This window comes from Periplaneta americana, chromosome 11 (genome assembly GCF_040183065.1).
Source record: "Periplaneta americana isolate PAMFEO1 chromosome 11, P.americana_PAMFEO1_priV1, whole genome shotgun sequence".
Lineage (NCBI taxonomy): Eukaryota > Metazoa > Arthropoda > Insecta > Blattodea > Blattidae > Periplaneta > Periplaneta americana.
In genome coordinates, this window is record NC_091127.1 from 75,842,257 (window position 1) to 75,861,424 (window position 19,168).

Below are 19,168 nucleotides of genomic sequence, written 5' to 3' on the forward strand. Positions count from 1 at the left end.
CGGAAAAAGAGGGCAGATGAAAGGAGAAGGGATGGAGAGAAAATTTCCGAACATGTCATTGCGTGTTGCAAAGAGATTTCATTTCCTTAACTCCCCATTGCTGAGCTTGTTAGGGATATTTTCTTTTTTCTGCTCCAGATGTCTCGTGTTACTGATTAACCCTTAGAGACGTCCGTGTTTGCTGCATCCAGATATCAGCTTAATGTCATTTAGCACGCAGCTATTCCTTGCGAGGGAATTTATAAAGGAACTCGTTCTAGACATTTTCTGTACTCTTTTGTGTCTGTGAAGGAGTGGGTGTGGATTGCATCTCACGACAAATGGAATCCACAGCGCCACACATTTTCATCCAAGATAAAGTTCTTTACTAATTCTTTGTGGAGAATTATCTATTGTATACATAAAGTGGATATGCGCCAAATAACAAACAAATTTCAAGATAACCCCTCAAGTTAAGGGTATGTATAAGCCTAATCTCTGTCTACAGAATACGAACTAAGTACATGTGTAAAAAAATACAAAATGGATAAATTAAAAAAAACTGGAGCACTTGATAGTATTATGAAATTTAGATACATATCCAAGAAAATTAAGCTAAATTTCTATAAAGTCATCATCAAGCCAATTCTGATATATGGAAGTGAAACATAGACCCTTCCTGGGAATGTATGAAAAAGGAAGATTCTGAGGAAAATATCGTTGTTGTTCCTGCAATAACTCCTATGTGCAAAATATAAAATCTTTCAGAAGGAAGGAAAAACACTTTTATTCATTCTATGGCAAATGTAAATAGGAGACTGTGAATTCTTGCATTTTCGAAACAAAGATATATAATTACAACTTAACAGCAAATAAGCACGAACGCTACTTAGGTGTAAATGTTTCTGACATTTTGTATATTCGATTCCCTAACCGTTTCAAATGTAAATCAGGTTACCTGTTAGGTGTGTTTCCAAATTATATGTAATTATGCTTTGTCAAATCTGGCAACTTTTTCATAATGGAAGCTTAATTTATTATATTATATAGGAGATTTTATTATTTGCTGTATCACTATTTAAGTTATTTCATAGAGCAAAAATCTGAAAATCGATAAATATGTCACATAGGAGTTATTGCAGGAACAACGACGATATATGGATCGATCTTTGAAAATGGTACTTGGCGTCCTATACGAAACAACTTAGAATTCAATCTACTGTATGTACAAAAAGTCAGATATCAACTCTGATATTAGACTCAGAAGATTAGAATGGATGGGCCATGTTACTAGCACGAAAGAAGATAGAATACCTAAAATGTCTATAGATGCCAAAATAATAGGTCCAAGAAATAAAGTTGGAAGACCTAAGCTACGTTGACTTGATGCTGTCCTGAATGACATAGTGAAATTCAAAGTTAAGAGATGGAGAGTTAAAGCACCTGATCGGACAGAATGGAAGGCGGTCATAAGGGAGGCCAAGGTTATACTCAAAGGACCACATTCCCGAAGCAAAAGAAAAAGGAGGATAAATTATAAATTTATCATAAATAAAGGAGTCATTTAATACGCAATTTCCTTCGACTATTTTACCACCGATCAATTAAGAGTCAAGTCTCAATGTTCTGAATTCCTTGTGATTCTTTCATAGGGTAGGGGAGGGCAATTACCGGACAGGTGCTTTTTCCGGACACTCGTACCGCAATGAAGGTTACCTAATTGGCGAAATTTTGTAGCGGTTTCTCAACGATTATTACAAACTAGGAGTCTCTTACCTCGTTTCAAAAATAGATTTCTTTAAAAATGATACTGCTTTATAATAATAATAATAATAATAATAATAATAATGATAATAATAGTAATAATAATAATAATAATAATAATAATAATAATAATAATAATAGTTTATTTTAACTGGCAGAGTTAACATGCCATTCGGCCTTCTCTTCCACTCAATCAGTATGATAGAAAATTACTACAATGCTATGAATATAACATAATTAATACAATACAATACAATACAATACAATTCAAAGCAATACAATACTACAATACAAGACAATATAATACATACAGTAAATAATATAAAACAATGACGATTCTTTTCATCTTAACAACACCAATAAAATAATTATGTAATAATAATAATAATTATTATGTAATAATAATAATAATAATAATAATAATAATAATTATGTAATAATAATAATAATAATAATAATAATTATGTAATAATAATAATAATTATGTAATAATAATAATAATAATTATGTAATAATAATAATAATAATAATAATCATAGCAATGATAGTCATACCTAAATTAAATTAAATTATTAAACTCGATCACAATTATAACTTCAATTTGACTGCGCCCGTTAAGAAATCGTATGGAAGCGAGAGAGATTAAAATGTTGCTTTAAAAAAAAAGTTTGTGTTATTTTGTTCAGTAAACCATTATTGTTTATTATTTAGACGTACAATTAAAAAATGGACCAATATTGCAATATTGTTAAATAAAATGTAAATTTACCATAAAGTTCTATTAATGAGATTGAAAGTTTGTATTTGCTGTTCGTTTTATGTAAACAACGGTCCGCCTCTGCATTTTTTTCTTATATTTTTTCCCCTTTTTCGTTTCTCTTATTCTGATTTTCAGTTTTCTGTTTTCTGTTTTTCCGCTTTCTTAAACTAGTACGTACATAACACCCATGCCCAAGGCGGGACTCGAACCCACAACCTTTCGGACCAAGCGATAGAGACATGCCGTGCCCCTACCGCTTGAGCCACCCAAGTCGGCAACATTAGAACAGAGCATCTGTTTTGTACCGATATGTCTGTATCCGCTTGAGTTGTACCGTGTACTTGTAAACTCCCTCCTCCCCATCCAGCAACGTTGCCAAACGCCTAATATTGTAAACTTTACTATTTAGTTAAATATTGCAATTAGAAGAAAATTGTGAGGACATTTTTTCTTCGTTAGTATGACAAGAACAATCATCAGTTAAAATAATGGCATTTATACCCCTTACACCATGTATAATCACCATCATCACACACAATAATAGCATTTATTGCCAATACAATTGCAGGCATTATCATCATCATCATCTCATCTATAAAAGCAGTTTCTTACCATCTCCATCATCATCATCATCATCATCACCGTCATCGCCATATTCATCATCACTATCGTTTTTTAATTTCATCGTCATCTCCACCTTTAGTCATGAAGCCAGAATTATCTATAGTTACAGTACCTAATATCACAACTGTTGTGAAATAGGTATACAGAGAACAGCGTTATTTTTATGTTTTAAATCAACTTAATGCATGCTTGAATACGTCTGGATCTATGTGTAAATTTAACTGCGAAGCCAAATAGTCGCATTATACATCATGCAAGAGCTTCATGAAAGCATAGAAGCGTTTTGTTTACACGAGAAGGAAGTGGGGAACCGTCTGAGAGAAATCTGACATTCCAGAGCGTCTGGCTGCAGCAATTCCATTAAGCCAGTCGCATATTTAAACATACATAAAATTGCGATTCCCGTATTACAACTTGCGATTCATGTTGATGGTGACAGATACCTTAGTAACTGTCCGACATGTTCGTAGCGCCAGGCACATTCTTGTCATGCCATATACCCTCCGCAAGTTGTGACACGTATCTTTCAACCAGTTTGGCTTTCTTTGTCTGCTTGTACGGTATCGATTCTTAAGGCTAAATGATGAGTTATGTAGTTAATCTGGATATACACAGAGTGATTAAAAATAATGTAAAAGCCTTCATGAGGATGTAGGGTAAGACGTTTGGAGCCATTTTACATAGGGAATGCCTGTCCGCCGTAGCTTTCGTTTACAGCCACGTAATTATACAAGCATGCACAGCGATAAAGAAACTAAAAGGAGAATAGGACAAGCATGGAGAAATTTCTGGAGCTTGAAGTTCATTCTGACTGACACATCCCTGAAGGCGAGCCTGAAAGTGGAGATGCTCGAGAAATGTGTACTTCCCGTGCTACTTTATGGCTGTGAATTATGGTCCTTAAACGAGAAGCTGAGACAAATGGTAAAAGTCTACCACAGAAAAATGGAACGAAAAATAATGCAAGTGACGCTATAAGACCGAATCCGCAATGTGGATCTCAGGAAGAGCACGGGCATAAAAGACGTAGTAGAGGTTGCAGACGAACTCAAATGGAAATGGAGAGGCCACGTAGCTAGGATGCGTCACACCCAGTGGACATACAGAGTGACCATGTGGGACCCCAGAATCGGGAAGCGGAGTGCAGGAAGACAGAGAACCAGATGGGCGGATACATTCACACAGACAGCGGGGAAGCAGTGGACGAGGCGTGCAAGAAGCAGATCAACGTGGAGAAAACTGACGAAGGAAACATCAATCGGTGGAAAGTGAAATGTGTTCTAAAGTGCCAGCAGCAACGAGAATGAATATGTGAATAGTGAAAAGTTCGCGACAGAATCAGTGAATAGTGACCGTAAACCAGTGAAAGTGCTTCATACGCAACACGAGAGGCGATGAACAAGAGAACAAGGTCGAACACTCTCTAGGCTAGCTCACCTAAAGAGTGAATGAGAGCTATCCTGCCTACGTGCAGGAAGCCTTAGCCCTCTAGGGATGTCATAGGCTAAATTCTAAAAAAATTCTAAAATTATACAAGTGAAAGTTCCTTGAATAGGCCCTTTTGGTGTCTGGTAACTTGTTTCAGAAGATACTAAAAACCTTCATGGAGTTGTGGGACGGACATTTCGAGGCATTTGAGATAGGGAATGCATGCCCGCTGAAACATGCCGGTGTACTCCCACACGTGTATTGTTCCATATCAACAGACAATAACTCACGCGAAGTTTGGTATTTGCACAGTGACGAGAGAGGAGAGTGGCATAGTCGTGAAATGTGAGCCTCAAAACAAACGTAAGAATCACTCTGAACATTATTTTGTTGTGCACTGACTGCACAATGTTTGTTTTCTGTTATAAAGAAACATTTTCAATTTTATACACATTTAAAGTGTCTCAGTTCGTATTAAATAAAATCTAAATAACCCACCGTATTGCGTCCTTCTCTTGTCGCCGCTCCAATAGTTACTAGCCTGAAGGAGGAACGAGCAATGATGATGTGTTCAATGTGGCCTGTCAACACAGACTACAACTCAGGGTAAGAGACGACGTTAACGTATTACCACAGTCTAGTATATACAGTCGTGAAGCTTGAGTTGTGAGGGGGCTAGGAACCCTAGACCGGTACTATTTCGCATTGTCTGTAATGAGGCGATATTAGCGATCCTAGTGCATAGTTACTATGCATTGAGCTTCGTGACTGTATATTACTAGATTGTGGTATTACCCTTATTGTTGACGCACGAGGAGAGCAACTACAACCCAAGTACAATTCCATGCTTTGGAGTTTTGCGGCTCTTTAAGAATCCATCGTCCTCTGACGAGCTAGAACTCGCGACTTCTCGAGTCATATAGCAAGCGTGGTAACCATTATTGTCTAGTACAACAACTGATTAGAGGCAGAGGAACTTGGTTTACGTTTAAGTATTTCAAATGCCAGAAAAAGGAATGTTTAATACATTTTTAGACTTACTACATGTATTTCACGTTTACACCAATTCAATAGGTGCAACAAATCATCCTTGTTACTTCTATTGCTTCTAACTAAATACGAATTGGCTCCTCTGTTGGATTAGTATTAATGTAAGCATTAAATATTTCATCGCGTAGTTTTGAAACACATTCCACACTGCACTGATCGATAGAATCCACTGGGAACCTCTCTGACGCCGCAGTAACTTCATAGACTCGCTCTCGCAATTCATCTCCGGGGATTCTGCGAGTGACGTAGTATAGGGGACAGGACACTCAATAGATAGATAACGCAGTTGTCGGTCACTCTATTACTGATGGATATGGAGAGCGTTGGGAGCAAAATTGATTACATACTCGACCTTTGTACAGAATTTACACAAATTTGATAGGTTATTAATATTCTTCCATGATGCTATATCATGTTGTCATTATGTCAAAACGGGATCAGAGAGAATCAATCTCAGTAAAACGATAAGAGGTACACAAATTCCAGAAAGTGAGAATACTTAACAAATAATAATAATAATAATAATAATAATAATAATAATTATTATTATTATTATTATATTTATTATTATTTTACTTATTTATTTACTAGCCATACTCGTGCGCTTCACTGCACGTCTGGTTATAAATAAATACCATTGACTTAAAGCTGTTATATTTCTAAATACAGCTTTGTTATTATTAATACTTACTTACTGGCTTTTAAGGAATCCGGAGGTTCCTTGCTGCCCTCACATAAGCCCGCCATTGGTCCCTATCCTGAGCAAGATTAATCCAGTCTCTATCATCATATCCCATCTCCCTCAAATCCATTTTAATATTATCTTCCCATCTACGTCTCGGCCTCCCCAAATGTCTTTTTCCCTCCGGCCTCCCAACTAACACTTTATATGCATTTCTGGATTCGCCCATACGTGCTACATGCCCTGCCCATCTCAAACGTCTGAATTTAATGTTCCTAATTATGTCAGGTGAAGAATACAATGGTTGCAGTTCTGTGTTGTGTAACTTTCTCCATTCTCCTGTAACTTCATCCCTCTTAGCCCCAAATATTTTATAAGCACCTTATTCTCAAACACCCTTAACCTATGTTCCTCTCTCAAAGTGATAGTCCAAGTTTCACAACCATAAATAACAAATGGTAATATAACTATTTTATAAATTCTAACTTTCAGATTTTTTGACAGCAGACTAGATGATAAAAGCTTCTCAACCGAATAATAACAGGCATTTCCCATATTTATTCTGTGTTTAATTTCTCCCGAGTATCATTTATATTTGTTACTGTTGCTCCCAGGTATTTGAATTTTTCCACCTCTTCAAAAGATAAATTTCCAATTTTTATATTTCCATTTAGCGTTCGTTTACATACTGTACTCCAACCATGAGAAAGTCTTTGGGGAATGAGACGAAGCGGGGTAATGCTGTGAATGAATGTTGATGTCATAAGATGTCATAAGGTCACACACGTGGGTACTCGTATCTGTATTGGCTAGCTCTCACAGCACAAAAGCACAAACAATAACATTGATGCACACATATTGATACTACCCTAGTTACAAAATTAGATCACTGTTAATCTCCTGGTCTTTTAATCTCTCCATACAGGAAATAACATACGCAGGAGAGCGCGTGTTTTTAAACTGACGTTATAACGGTAATATTAACTATCTACTTCGCCCCAATAGATGACGCAATAGTAAGCACATTCCTTTCACGGTTGATCTCCTTGTTGGAGAACGGTAATATAAGTCGACCGGCACGAAACCCTAAACAATCCGCGGCAAACCGTCTCCCGAACGCTCGACATTCCATTTCAGTAAATCTGTTAGAGTGGCTGTGTTGACATTAGATTGCGTGTTACTCTTCTAATTGTGTTAGTGTAGTGTTTAGATTAGCTCGTTCACATAGCATCACAGAAATTTCAAATTTACATAACAGCAAATAATTTTCATGGTAAAGACTTATCGGAAAAGAGCGATTGCGGAAAGATAAAAAGATGATTTGCAAGAAGATTTTCTAATGTTCCTGTCCCACATGTCAACACTATATGCAACCTCGTTAAACATGTAGAGAAACTGGGTCAGTATTGAGTAAAAGCAGCAAAAGACCACGTTGTGTACTTACTGAGGAAAAACTGGATGAAATAAGAGAGAGATTGGTACACGCCTCACAAAATAATTCCGTCATCTCGCGCAAAAAATTGGTGTCTCTAAAACCACAGCATATGAAGCTATTAAAATTTTTAAATCCTTAAAATATATCAGAGATGTGTTGCAGCAGAAGGCCATCATTTCCAACACCTCTTACATTCCAGGTAAGCTCAGTAATAATGAAACTATCGAGCGTACGCAAGCGTACGTTTGCCGCGTGTTGCATGGCCTTCGTGCCGGTTGTGCGTCGCCCGGTCGATCTACATTATGTAAGCGAATTCTCTCTAGTATACATATAGTAACAGCTAAGAAATACCAGGTAAAAAAAAATAATATTCGCTATTTCTTCACACGCTATGAAATTCCATGTGAATTACTATTTGACGTAGTTAGCAAAGAGTTGAAATACTTTTGAACGAAGCTGTACGTTGCGTGGAAACGAAATTTCTGACAAATCAGCTTTCTGTGCATGAAAAATGTAGTGATCGCTTGATCAGTGATATTAGTGTTCCATGCATCTCCAAGTTCTGGCGGGCTAATGAGATATCGGTGTTACAACCGCCCCTCGCACTCGCAACTGCTGTAGTATCACGCGACACGACGCGCTGCAGGAATGCCTGCTCCATCACACGTCCATCCGTGTTCCATTGACCAAATTAACTACCGAGCTTTCGCTCACAATTGTACAGTAGTTGACACATGTCTTGTTTACGAGACTCTTTCTCTATCGCTGATTACAGGCTAGTTTTCAATAAAAAAATAATGTAATATCTATGCGTTCTTTTATTAGAAATACATTAACAGCACTATAATATTGATGTACTGTCTAGAAGTGATATTCAGTTTATTTGGTTCGTACGCAAAGTCCGTTCAATGTGCTTTTAATCCAATGCTAACCAAACTAATTGTATTCATCCGCAAGCGACAGCTAGGCCTATGATTTGAGGAATAACGCGGGATACTGGTACTACTTTCAAATGTCATGTGGCAAAGTACAAGTAGTGCATCATTAAAATGGCCGCTCAAGCAAACTAAAACTATGATTACTGTATGATTAAAATGAGATTTAACATGTCCTTTAGCTGAACCTAAATGTTAGGCCTATATAACTACTAGAATAGTTAATCATAGACAGTTACGGGCCAAGGTTATACAACACTATTTTGATAACAAATCGTGATTTAGGTTATTTTGATTTTAATAAATTTAAGAAAAAACTTAAGCAAATCATTTGGTATCCATGTCTCCTTTTCCTTTTTTCTTAATCACAATATATTATTTATTCATTCCATGTTATTGACTTGAAACTTCGTACTTATTCCTGTTCTGTAATAATTGTATTGGTTTTGTAATTTTATTGTATCTTTTTATGTTTCATTTAGTATAAAATAGTTATTTATGGGAACCGCCCCGAACACGATTTTGCTCGAACGTCAATAATAATAATACTACTACTACTACTACTAATAATAATAATAATAATAATAATAATAATAATAATAATAATACTTATTTTCAATTTTATGTAGCAATAAATATTAAATACTAAAAAAATATACAGTAACCAATCATTCCAAACATTAATATTACTTATATTCACAGCCGTTACCAGTTTATAGAATTCCTTCTAAACCTGTCACGTTCACTCTCCACTTTCAAAGGCTTTCCTTGTTTATGGTTTTTTACGAAATTACTAGCTACTGCTTCTGCCATGCTATCCGATGTCACGCAGAAAAATCAACTTCCGATTTCACACGACATACATGCCTCTCACGTATTCAACTCTTTAACAAAAAGAGCAGAGGTATTTTGGATAGTGAACTGCTGGTTTGTAAATGTTAGAACAAGATAAGAAACGATTGCGTAATTTATTCACAGTTTTGAGTTAGACTGTATGGCCGGCATGTTCCGTGCTCTGTGACGTCATACCACGGAACCGCCACGCTCTTTGCTCGGCAATCTCTGCATACTGAGCACAGCGTGGAGAGAAGGTTCAACTGAACAGTGGCGGTACGCCGCGTATGCACCGACAGAACGCGATCCATTCTTCTGAGATAGTACGGGAACAGTACATTATTACAATAAGAAGACAAAACTGTACAACCGTGATAAATCAATATAACAAAATATTTTGGTTTTTAATTAAATTTAATGTACTTACAATAACATGAAATTCATAATACACGGTCGACCTGGTTGGCAAGTTTTGGTGTAGCGCTGGCCTTCTTTGCCAAGGTTGCGGATTCGATCCCGGGCCAGGTCGATGGCATTTAAGTGTGCTTAAATGCGACAGGTTCATGTCAGTAGATTTACTGGCATGTAAAAGAACTCCTGCGGGACAAAATTCCGGCACATCCGGGGACGCTGATATAACCTCTGCAGTTGCGAGCTTCGTTAAATAAAACATAAGAACATTCATAATACAGCCAGCTGCAGAAGCGTTCGCATATATAAATGAGGCTCCGAAACTGCTATAAACATACAAATATAGAAATAAATACTTTACGCCAATGATCGGCAGAATCAGTGGTCTGTGACGTCATCCCTTCGACCAATCGCGCTCTGCATCGGCATGCAGAGCTATGGGTGAGCGAAGAAGGGTTGATAAGCTTGAATTGAAAGCTACAGCGATACTCAGAATATCTGATTTCGTGCATCTGGAAATCCGCGGTAATATTTATAGCACTGTAAATTAATTTAAAAAGAGCAGATATTTTGATTGTTTTTAAATAGATTATTTATCGAGAGTAGAATTTCTATGAACAAAATGAAATGACAAAAGGAACTATAAGTTAGAATGGAACAGAATATTTAACAGCTTGTCTATCAATTGTTGTAGAAGACCTACCTTCCGATCCAGTGACTCATTTTCTCATATTAATTGACATAATATGCTTAATAATGATAGTGTAAATTAAACTCCCTAACATTTTGAAGTATCTCACAACAAATTAAACTCTTATTCTTTGTCAAACCCTCGTACTCCACAAATAAACATTCTCTATTCTCATATTGATAAAAATGATACAGAGGTTAACGTTAAAAAAATGTTGTTTTATTTAACGACGCTCGTAACTGCAGAGGTTATATCAGCTTCGCGAGGTTAACGTTCTTTCACTAGTACACTCCTGTATCTCCGCCATGACATACTCGTTTCAATATACAGGCAAATTGCCATGTATGAATTAAAAACGAATTTTTCCGAATTACCCATTACACAAGTCGGTACTGAACCGCACTAGCCTGTCTCTATTCGATTGCTGTGCTCCTCTTCAGCTGCTCATCTAGACTGAACTGGCTCCAACACGAGATGGCATTTGGCTAGATAGAGCTGAGGATTCGCCATAGATTACCTTGCATTCACATTACAGTTGGGGAAAATCTCGGGGATCGAACCCGCGTCCGCACGCAACTTCAGATCGGCAGACAAGCGCCTTAACCGACTGAGCCACGCCGGTGGCTGACAGATTTGTATTCCAATCTTCGTGACTTAAATTAAATGTAGGTTTGCAAAGAAAAGACAAGAATATCGTTACTTTGAATGACAGCATACGCAACTATGTCAAGACTAAAAATGTGGGAAGAACAACTACAAAATCGTGATTTTTCTTACTTTTCGCCGTTGGCTTCATAGTAGTGAATCACAACACTGACTATTCAAGTGCTATAAAGGAACTGCTTCACTCTTTTGAAAAACAGTTCTCAGAATTGCAGCCAATACAAGCAGAATTGCGCCTTTTTTTGTAATCCTTTCAGGTTCCAACTGTCCGACGCTTTTTATGATTCGCAAAACGAATTAACTGAATTGCAGTTCTCTAATTTGTTCCGATAGAAAAGGGTGAGAATTGTATAAATCTCTCCCAAATATCACATTTCCGAAGTTAAGTTACTTTGCAGCGCTAGTGTTGTCAGTTTTTGGTACACCCTATATCTGCAAACAAGCCTTTTCTCAAATGAATAACATTAAAAATAATACACGTACACAGCTCTCAGATTTTCATATTGTTTGTCGTCTTCGTCTTTTCTAACCTCAAAAAACTTATAAATATGAAAAAGTGGCGTCTATGTTCCAGTGAGAATCAGGAAGATTAATTGATTTTGTAAACAGATTTAACTTACACAATTTGAAACAGTTGATTAGGAGAGAAAAAAGACAGTTTATTTTCGTTATATAGCCCTACCTTGTTATCTAAATGGGACACCATCTGTTTGAGTTTGAAAGAGTAAAAATATTATTCGTTGTCTGGAAGTTATCTATACTTATGTTTAGGCTCTGCATTCCAGCTACCTAAAGACTGAAGTTAAAGACACATTAAATATATAGTACGCCGAACACAGGTAATGCAAAGGATAAGGATATAAACAAACAGGTCGTCGCGGCGTGTTCGTGGAGTACAGTGAACTCCCGACATACACACGCTTGAGCAGTGATTTTCATTTTTGTCGTGATCTTTGCAATGAATAATAATGTGCATTCGTAAATTACGGAACTTGACATGATTTTATATTGTAAGAAATTCTTTCAATGGCACATGAAGTTATTGGTGCATGATATAGTACAAGATATTCCTACTGTCTGTTTTTTCGTGTTTCATTAGGATGTTGCATTTCGCTCATCACTGAAAACCCACTAATTTTCTATTTATATTTATATTTATTTATTTAACCTGGTAGAGATAAGGCCATCAGGCCTTCTCTTCCCCTCTACCAGGGGATTACAACTACAATATTAAGAATACAATTACAATATCATAATTACAATTAACATTAAATTTACAAATTCAATAACAATCAAAGTACTAAAAGATTAACTGATTAATAAAAGCTAGACAGTTTATTGTAAATGTTAAGAGAGAAACATTTTGTTTTATTAAGTAAAAATTAAACCTATTCTACGCAGTAAGAAAATGCTTAATAAGCTTGCTTTTGAACGCTACTAAATTCCGACAGTCTCTGATGTCACTGAGTAGGGTATTCCACAAGCGCGAGAGCGAGATTGTGTATGATGATGAATACGATGATGTCTTATGTGTTGGTATGGATAGTATGCGGCTATTTTCCGTGCGGGTAAAAAGATTATGATAGGATGACAGGTAACTGAAACTGGAGGCAAGGTAAGTAGGTGTATAGAAGTGTGAAGGACTTGGAAAGGGAGAACAAGAGAATGAAAATTTCTACGTTCGTTAAGCCATAGCCAGTTTAGAGTTTGGAAGGATGGGGCAATGTGGTCAGCGCGACGGACTTCGCAGACGAAGCGAACACAAGAATTATGAACAGGTTGTAATTTTTGCGACTGGTTGGCATTGAAGTCAGTCAGTAGAAAATCACAATAATCGAAGTGGGACATTACTAGTGTTTCCACTAGTATTTTCTTGAGTGATAGCGGAAGGAATTTTCGAATGCTGTTTAAGGAATGTAGTATGGAAAGCACTTTTTTGGTAATATGGGTTACTTGGTTATTCCAGTTTAAATGCGTATCAAAGTAAACTCCAAGATTTTTAACACAGGAAGCTTGAACTTGACTGGAAGAGCAGGAGTAATGTTGCATAATAGTCGTTGATGTCCCACTAGGATTGCTTGTGATTTTCTTGCATTGAGAGTTAAACCAAACTTTCTGGCATTTGCAGATATAGATTCAAGGTCCTCGTTAAGATTTTGTATTGCGTCATTGAGTGAGTCAGGGGTTGTATGGATATAGATTTGTAAACCATCTGCGTAAAGGTGATCTATGTACTTCTCTAGAAATTTCCTAAATTGTAGATTATTTAATTTATTAATTGGAATGTTAGCACTGAACATTATGTTAGGCTACACAAATCCATGCTAAACGTCGAGTTATTACTGGTTCTTTTTGATTATGTTCAATACACTTTCTGTGACTTTTGGTATTGCAGTGTCTTTCAGTGCACTACATTTGTCACGTTTACGTTTATTTTACACAATTCATATGTAATGTTGTCTATATTGACAATGAAAATATTAGTTCAAATATCCTCCACTATGCCCTGCAATATTACACGCTTGACCGTCTTACCCAAGGCATTTTACCTCTGCAATGAACCTTCAATCGGCCGCAAAATGTAGTTAATTAAATAATACCACTAGTAAGAGCAGTGATCGATAAGACTACTCACTATGACTGCGCCCCGATTTTGACTTTCTAGAGGAAGAGGGCAGAGGATGCGTAACTATTTTGTATACGAACGTACCTGTACCTGTGCTGTGACGTCACATATACTTGGAATCAGGCAACTTCTTTCCAGTTTATAGGTAGCTGAAATACGGAGCCTACTTACGTTCCTTGAAAGAAAAACTGTGTATGTTAAACCTATAGCCAAAGTTCCGCCACTGATTGCTACATCGTCTCGATCAAGGAGTAAGCGGTCGCTTTGCTAAGTATAAGAAGGGCTGGGGACACCAGGTACTTCCCCTACTTTTTGCTTATGAGCATTCCTGGGATAATACAATTTGCTTTATTACATTTACTTACAGTATTTTGAAAAGGTTATTTCCATTTTGTGATATATTCGTCTCTGTAATAAAATAATAATATATATTTTGAAATAAAATGTATTTATCAGCGGAAATAGACATGAAAATAGCATCACATTCCTCAGCATCAAGTACATTCAATAAATTTACTTTAAGGATTTTCACTTATATGCTACATATAGGCTAATTGTACATTTAAATAAATTTTTAACGTTTTAAATACCATTGTGTTTATAATGAAAATGGATATTTCCATTATTCCGTTATTTCTGTTACTCGAGTGTAGTTAGAACAGTTGGCAGTAGATGACTCTAGTTATATTTTTAACTATATGGTAGTTTTATTGTTTCTTTATGAATGCGAATGAAATATAAAATTAAGGAAGTAAATAGGATGCGTTATTGTTTTTATTTTATTATCTATTTATTACTCTATTCGCGAAATAGTCTTATTAAGTATCACGTGAGATATGATAAAAATTTAACAATCTTCCCAGGATCGAATCTAAGTCACGCTGGTTATGAAGTTCTACGCTATCAAACTCAGCAATGCCTGGACCTCAATTTAGAACAGCACTGTACAGAAAAGTGCCGCATATGTTATCTATTAATTTCAATCACAAATTTGTTCAGGTGGTAGCAGTGACCCACTTTCAGATCATATAAAGATAATTTTATGAGACTTGATTTTATCTCCTTACTTTCGGATCGTTATCGCTGCTAATGCACGGTGCCCTTTGTTCTGGGATTCTGAAGAAAGTGTGATTATATCTCCATTTGGACTTGGGGTGAATAAATAATGAACTGATGCTATCACAATCATACAGCAAGAATAGTACAGTCATGAACATAAGAAATTTGATATGTCCTCCGTTGTAGTTGAAGCTGAGCGTTTCTACAAATACAGAGGAACAGAATTCGAGTCCCGACAGGAAAATGGTGATGTATCTCCCAAAATGGAAATAAACGTGTGTCTTCTGATTCTGCAGTATTGTCTTAAAAGTTATCTTGAACAATGCTGACAACATGTTCAAAGAGTTCTGTTATTTCTGTCTATCTAATGCATGGTGTCCAAACACCTATAGAACCAGGAGATATTGCACGACAAACATTCTCTGCTAAGGTCAATAACTTTCCATATAAAATAGGAAAAACGACCTTAAAGAATATGGGTTGCGGGTTGCTTACGTCAGGGATTACCTCGTACGAGTTCCTATTGGACATCTATGGTCTATGTTTTTCAACTCACACAGATGGGGAAGAAACGGACAAAATGATCCAGTTCTTGGAGGTAGATGAAAATTAAACGTGTCACTGCGTGGAAACAGTATCAGGGTTTGCATCGGGTTTATCTTTTACGTCATGTTGTAATCAATGTAAGAAAATTAACTAAACTCGATAACAAGGTCAAATGGGAAGGAAGCCATCTTCCGGGCCCACTCAGAGGTCCTATAACACTAAAGAGGTGGATTCCAATCTGATCTAAGTCTAAACGACGAGTTATGAGAAAGATGAAAAAACAGATAGATCCTAGTGTCTGCATATGTTTTTTCTGAAACGGATCTAAGTCAAGACTTAGGACAGTCTGTTAAATAATCTTACACAACTAAATATGACCTTCAAATAATAATTTAAAACGTGAATACAACAAGTTAAAATAAAGAAATGACTTAGGACACTTGGAATCCAGCTCTTCAATTACTAAGTAAAATAGTTCCCTTTACTAATTTTATTATTATCGGGAACAAGGTGTAAGGGGTTTAAGTGCCATTATTTTAACTGATGATTATTCATGTCATAAGGAACAAAAAATGCCCTCACAATTTGTTTCTAATTGCAATATTTAACTAATTATTAAAGTTTACAGTACTAGGCGTTTGCCAACGTTGTTGGATGGGGAGGAGAGAGTTTACAGGTACACAGTACAGCTGAAGCGGAGACAGACATACTGATACAAAAACAATGCTCTGTTCCAATGCAGGGGCGGACCAGGCCAACTATTGTTTACATAAAACGCGCAGCAATCTCATTAATAGAATACTATTGCAAATTTCCATTTTATTTAATAATATTGCTTCATTTTTTATCGTACGTCTAAAAATAAACAATAATGGTTTACTGCACAAAATGATATGAACGTTTTTTTCTAATGCAAAATTTTAATCTCTCCCGCTTCCGTAAAGCAGTATCATTTTTAAAGAAACTTAAAGTTTGCAGTTTGTTATATTTTAGAACATGATACTTGACGAAAAATCATTTCTTACAGATAAACCATTCGTAAGTGATTGCCTAAGTTAAGTTTGTTTTCGTATCAATACGAAGTCGTTAAATTACATTTGAAAATTTTACATACCGATTTATATCAGATTTTCCAAGTGTCCACCGTCGTTGAGGTCCACGATTTTCGAAACAGGGTAAGAGAATTCCAGTTTCTAATAATCGTTTAGAAACTGCTAGAGAAGTTCGCCGATTAGATAACTTTCTTTGCTGAAAACCTTGACGGTACATCCTTCTTGCAGCAGTTGAATTACGACGACTTTCTCCATAAATTATTAACATATCATTATATTCTTGAACTGTGAATGACATTGTAAGTTGTTTATCGAATACCTATACTAAACTGTCAACAGCTCGGCAGGAGACCTATGGACAGGGAATTTGAACTCAGCTGATCTGTACATCTATGCAAAGAACGTCAGCAGCATGAATACTGCTGAACCTTGCCGCGTCTCTCAGCCAAAATATTAACAAATTTAAGCATGCATTATTATTTAATTTCACGAAAATGTAATAGGACACACAAATATTTATTTAAACTAATATTAACTCTTTGCTAGATATACTTACTGATGTCATTCTTTTCGTAATTTTATTAACGATATAAGCAGTATAACTCAAATAAAATAAGGAAAGATTTTTTTTCTGGGAAAACTACAAAGTTTTGACCTATGTTGTATGGACATTTTTTGATCTTGTAGAACGTCATATATCATATTATATATCATGAACTGTAATATAATATACTATGATATATCATAATATTTGTATAATTTAAAATGATATAGACTATTACTAAATGTATAATAACTTATAATGCAATGTAAAATCAAATAGATACTCTAATATAATGTACCTGAGAAACATTTTAAGTTGTATTAATTTTTGGCGTTCATTACCAACATATTTGTCATATTCAGTAGCATGTTGTAAAGAATAATGTCGTTGGATATTGAACTTCTTAATCAGTTGGAGTGTTTTATGCCAAATTAAACACTTTGCTAATCCACTGCTCTCTACCAGAAAGAACTCCCCCTCCCATGATACATTAAAAGCATTGGGAGTAGCGGGACGCTTTAGTGTATGAGCGGAAGCCCCGTCTTCAAAGTTCGCCATCATACTGCAGAGTCACCACTGCACCGACAATGAATTACGTTCAGTATGCATACGTCACAGCGCCCGCAAGACCCGCTCTGCAAAGCACACAGCGCTCATTTCTCATAATCACGTAATGTGCCAGCCCTGGTCTATACGATACTAGCCAACTGGCTATGAGACGATGCTAATAATATGTATACTGATCGACCCTGAGGGCGTAATATGGGGAAGGGTGAGTATTCTAACGAAAAGAGAAAAACTGATGTATGTTCCTGGCTTACAGAGTGGTTGATGTGGCGCATGTCTGCCATTATCATTCGGAATTATAAGTGATAGTTGCTGATGGCAACATCCGTCGGCTGGATGTCGAGCTAGCCAGGAAATAGTCCAGCCTCGTCAACAAATCCCGGAGTTTGGGAATGTGTGGGAATGACGGGTAGGATCCTTGGTGTGTATTCAACAGCTCAAGATGTAGTTCACCGTTAGATAAGATGTCTGGGTGATTCTAGTATAAGATTAGTTGGGGATGGGGCCTGATTCAGAGGCTCGAACAGACAATAGTTGCTTGTCGCTTTTCAGGTCACTCCCCGATGCTGACAAGCCCAGAGATAACTCCATACATTGGCTTGATCAATTCGTTTACTTGGCAGAAATGAGGTCAAGAGAGCACAGTACTGTGTAATTTAAGCACATATTAAATTGGAAATGATTTTAAATCTGAACTGATTTAAGTCACAACTTTGTTGAAAATTACTTATTTAACTGTTGTGGAAAACAAATTAAATTGACTATTACACTTTTACCACGTCATACTACTTTAGATTAATAAAACGGTACGAAAGGACGTCTTTCAACCAATGATAGCTGTTTGTCGCTACAATTTTATCACTTCACTAGCATTTGTTTTATCACTTCCCTAGCATTTGTATCTTTCTTTGCCAACGTTTCAAACTGCAAATTCTTTACAATACTATAAAACATGCTTTGCCACCGTCATTTGTTTCCCGGATAGATAGTCGACTGAAAATGGCGGCTCCGTTCAAACGTTTTGGTGAAGGCAGCATTAGTGAAATAGAATTTTAGTAAGTCAATATCTATTTTATTGTATTAGAATACTTTTTCTTCCAATCTGTATATACTTTCTTCTGTTTTTATCACCTGCCTACCATCCGTTTCTTTGCCAACATTTTAAACTGCAAATTCTTTACGCTAGTAGGCCTATATAAAACACGATTTTCGATCGTCATTTATTTACCGCATATACAGTCAACTGAAAATGGCGACTCCGTTCAAATGTTTTGGTGAAGCTGACATTAGTGAAATACAATTGTAGTAAGTCAATTAATATCTATTTTATTTTATCAGAGTATACTTTATTTCTTCCAATCTGTATATATTTTCTTCTGTTATTATCTCCTCCCTACTATTTGTTTCTTTGTTTGCCAACATTTCAAACTGCAAATTCTTTATGGTACTATAAAACATGCTTTTCGATCGTCATTTGTTTACCGCATAGATAGTAGACTAAAAATGGCGGCTCCGTTC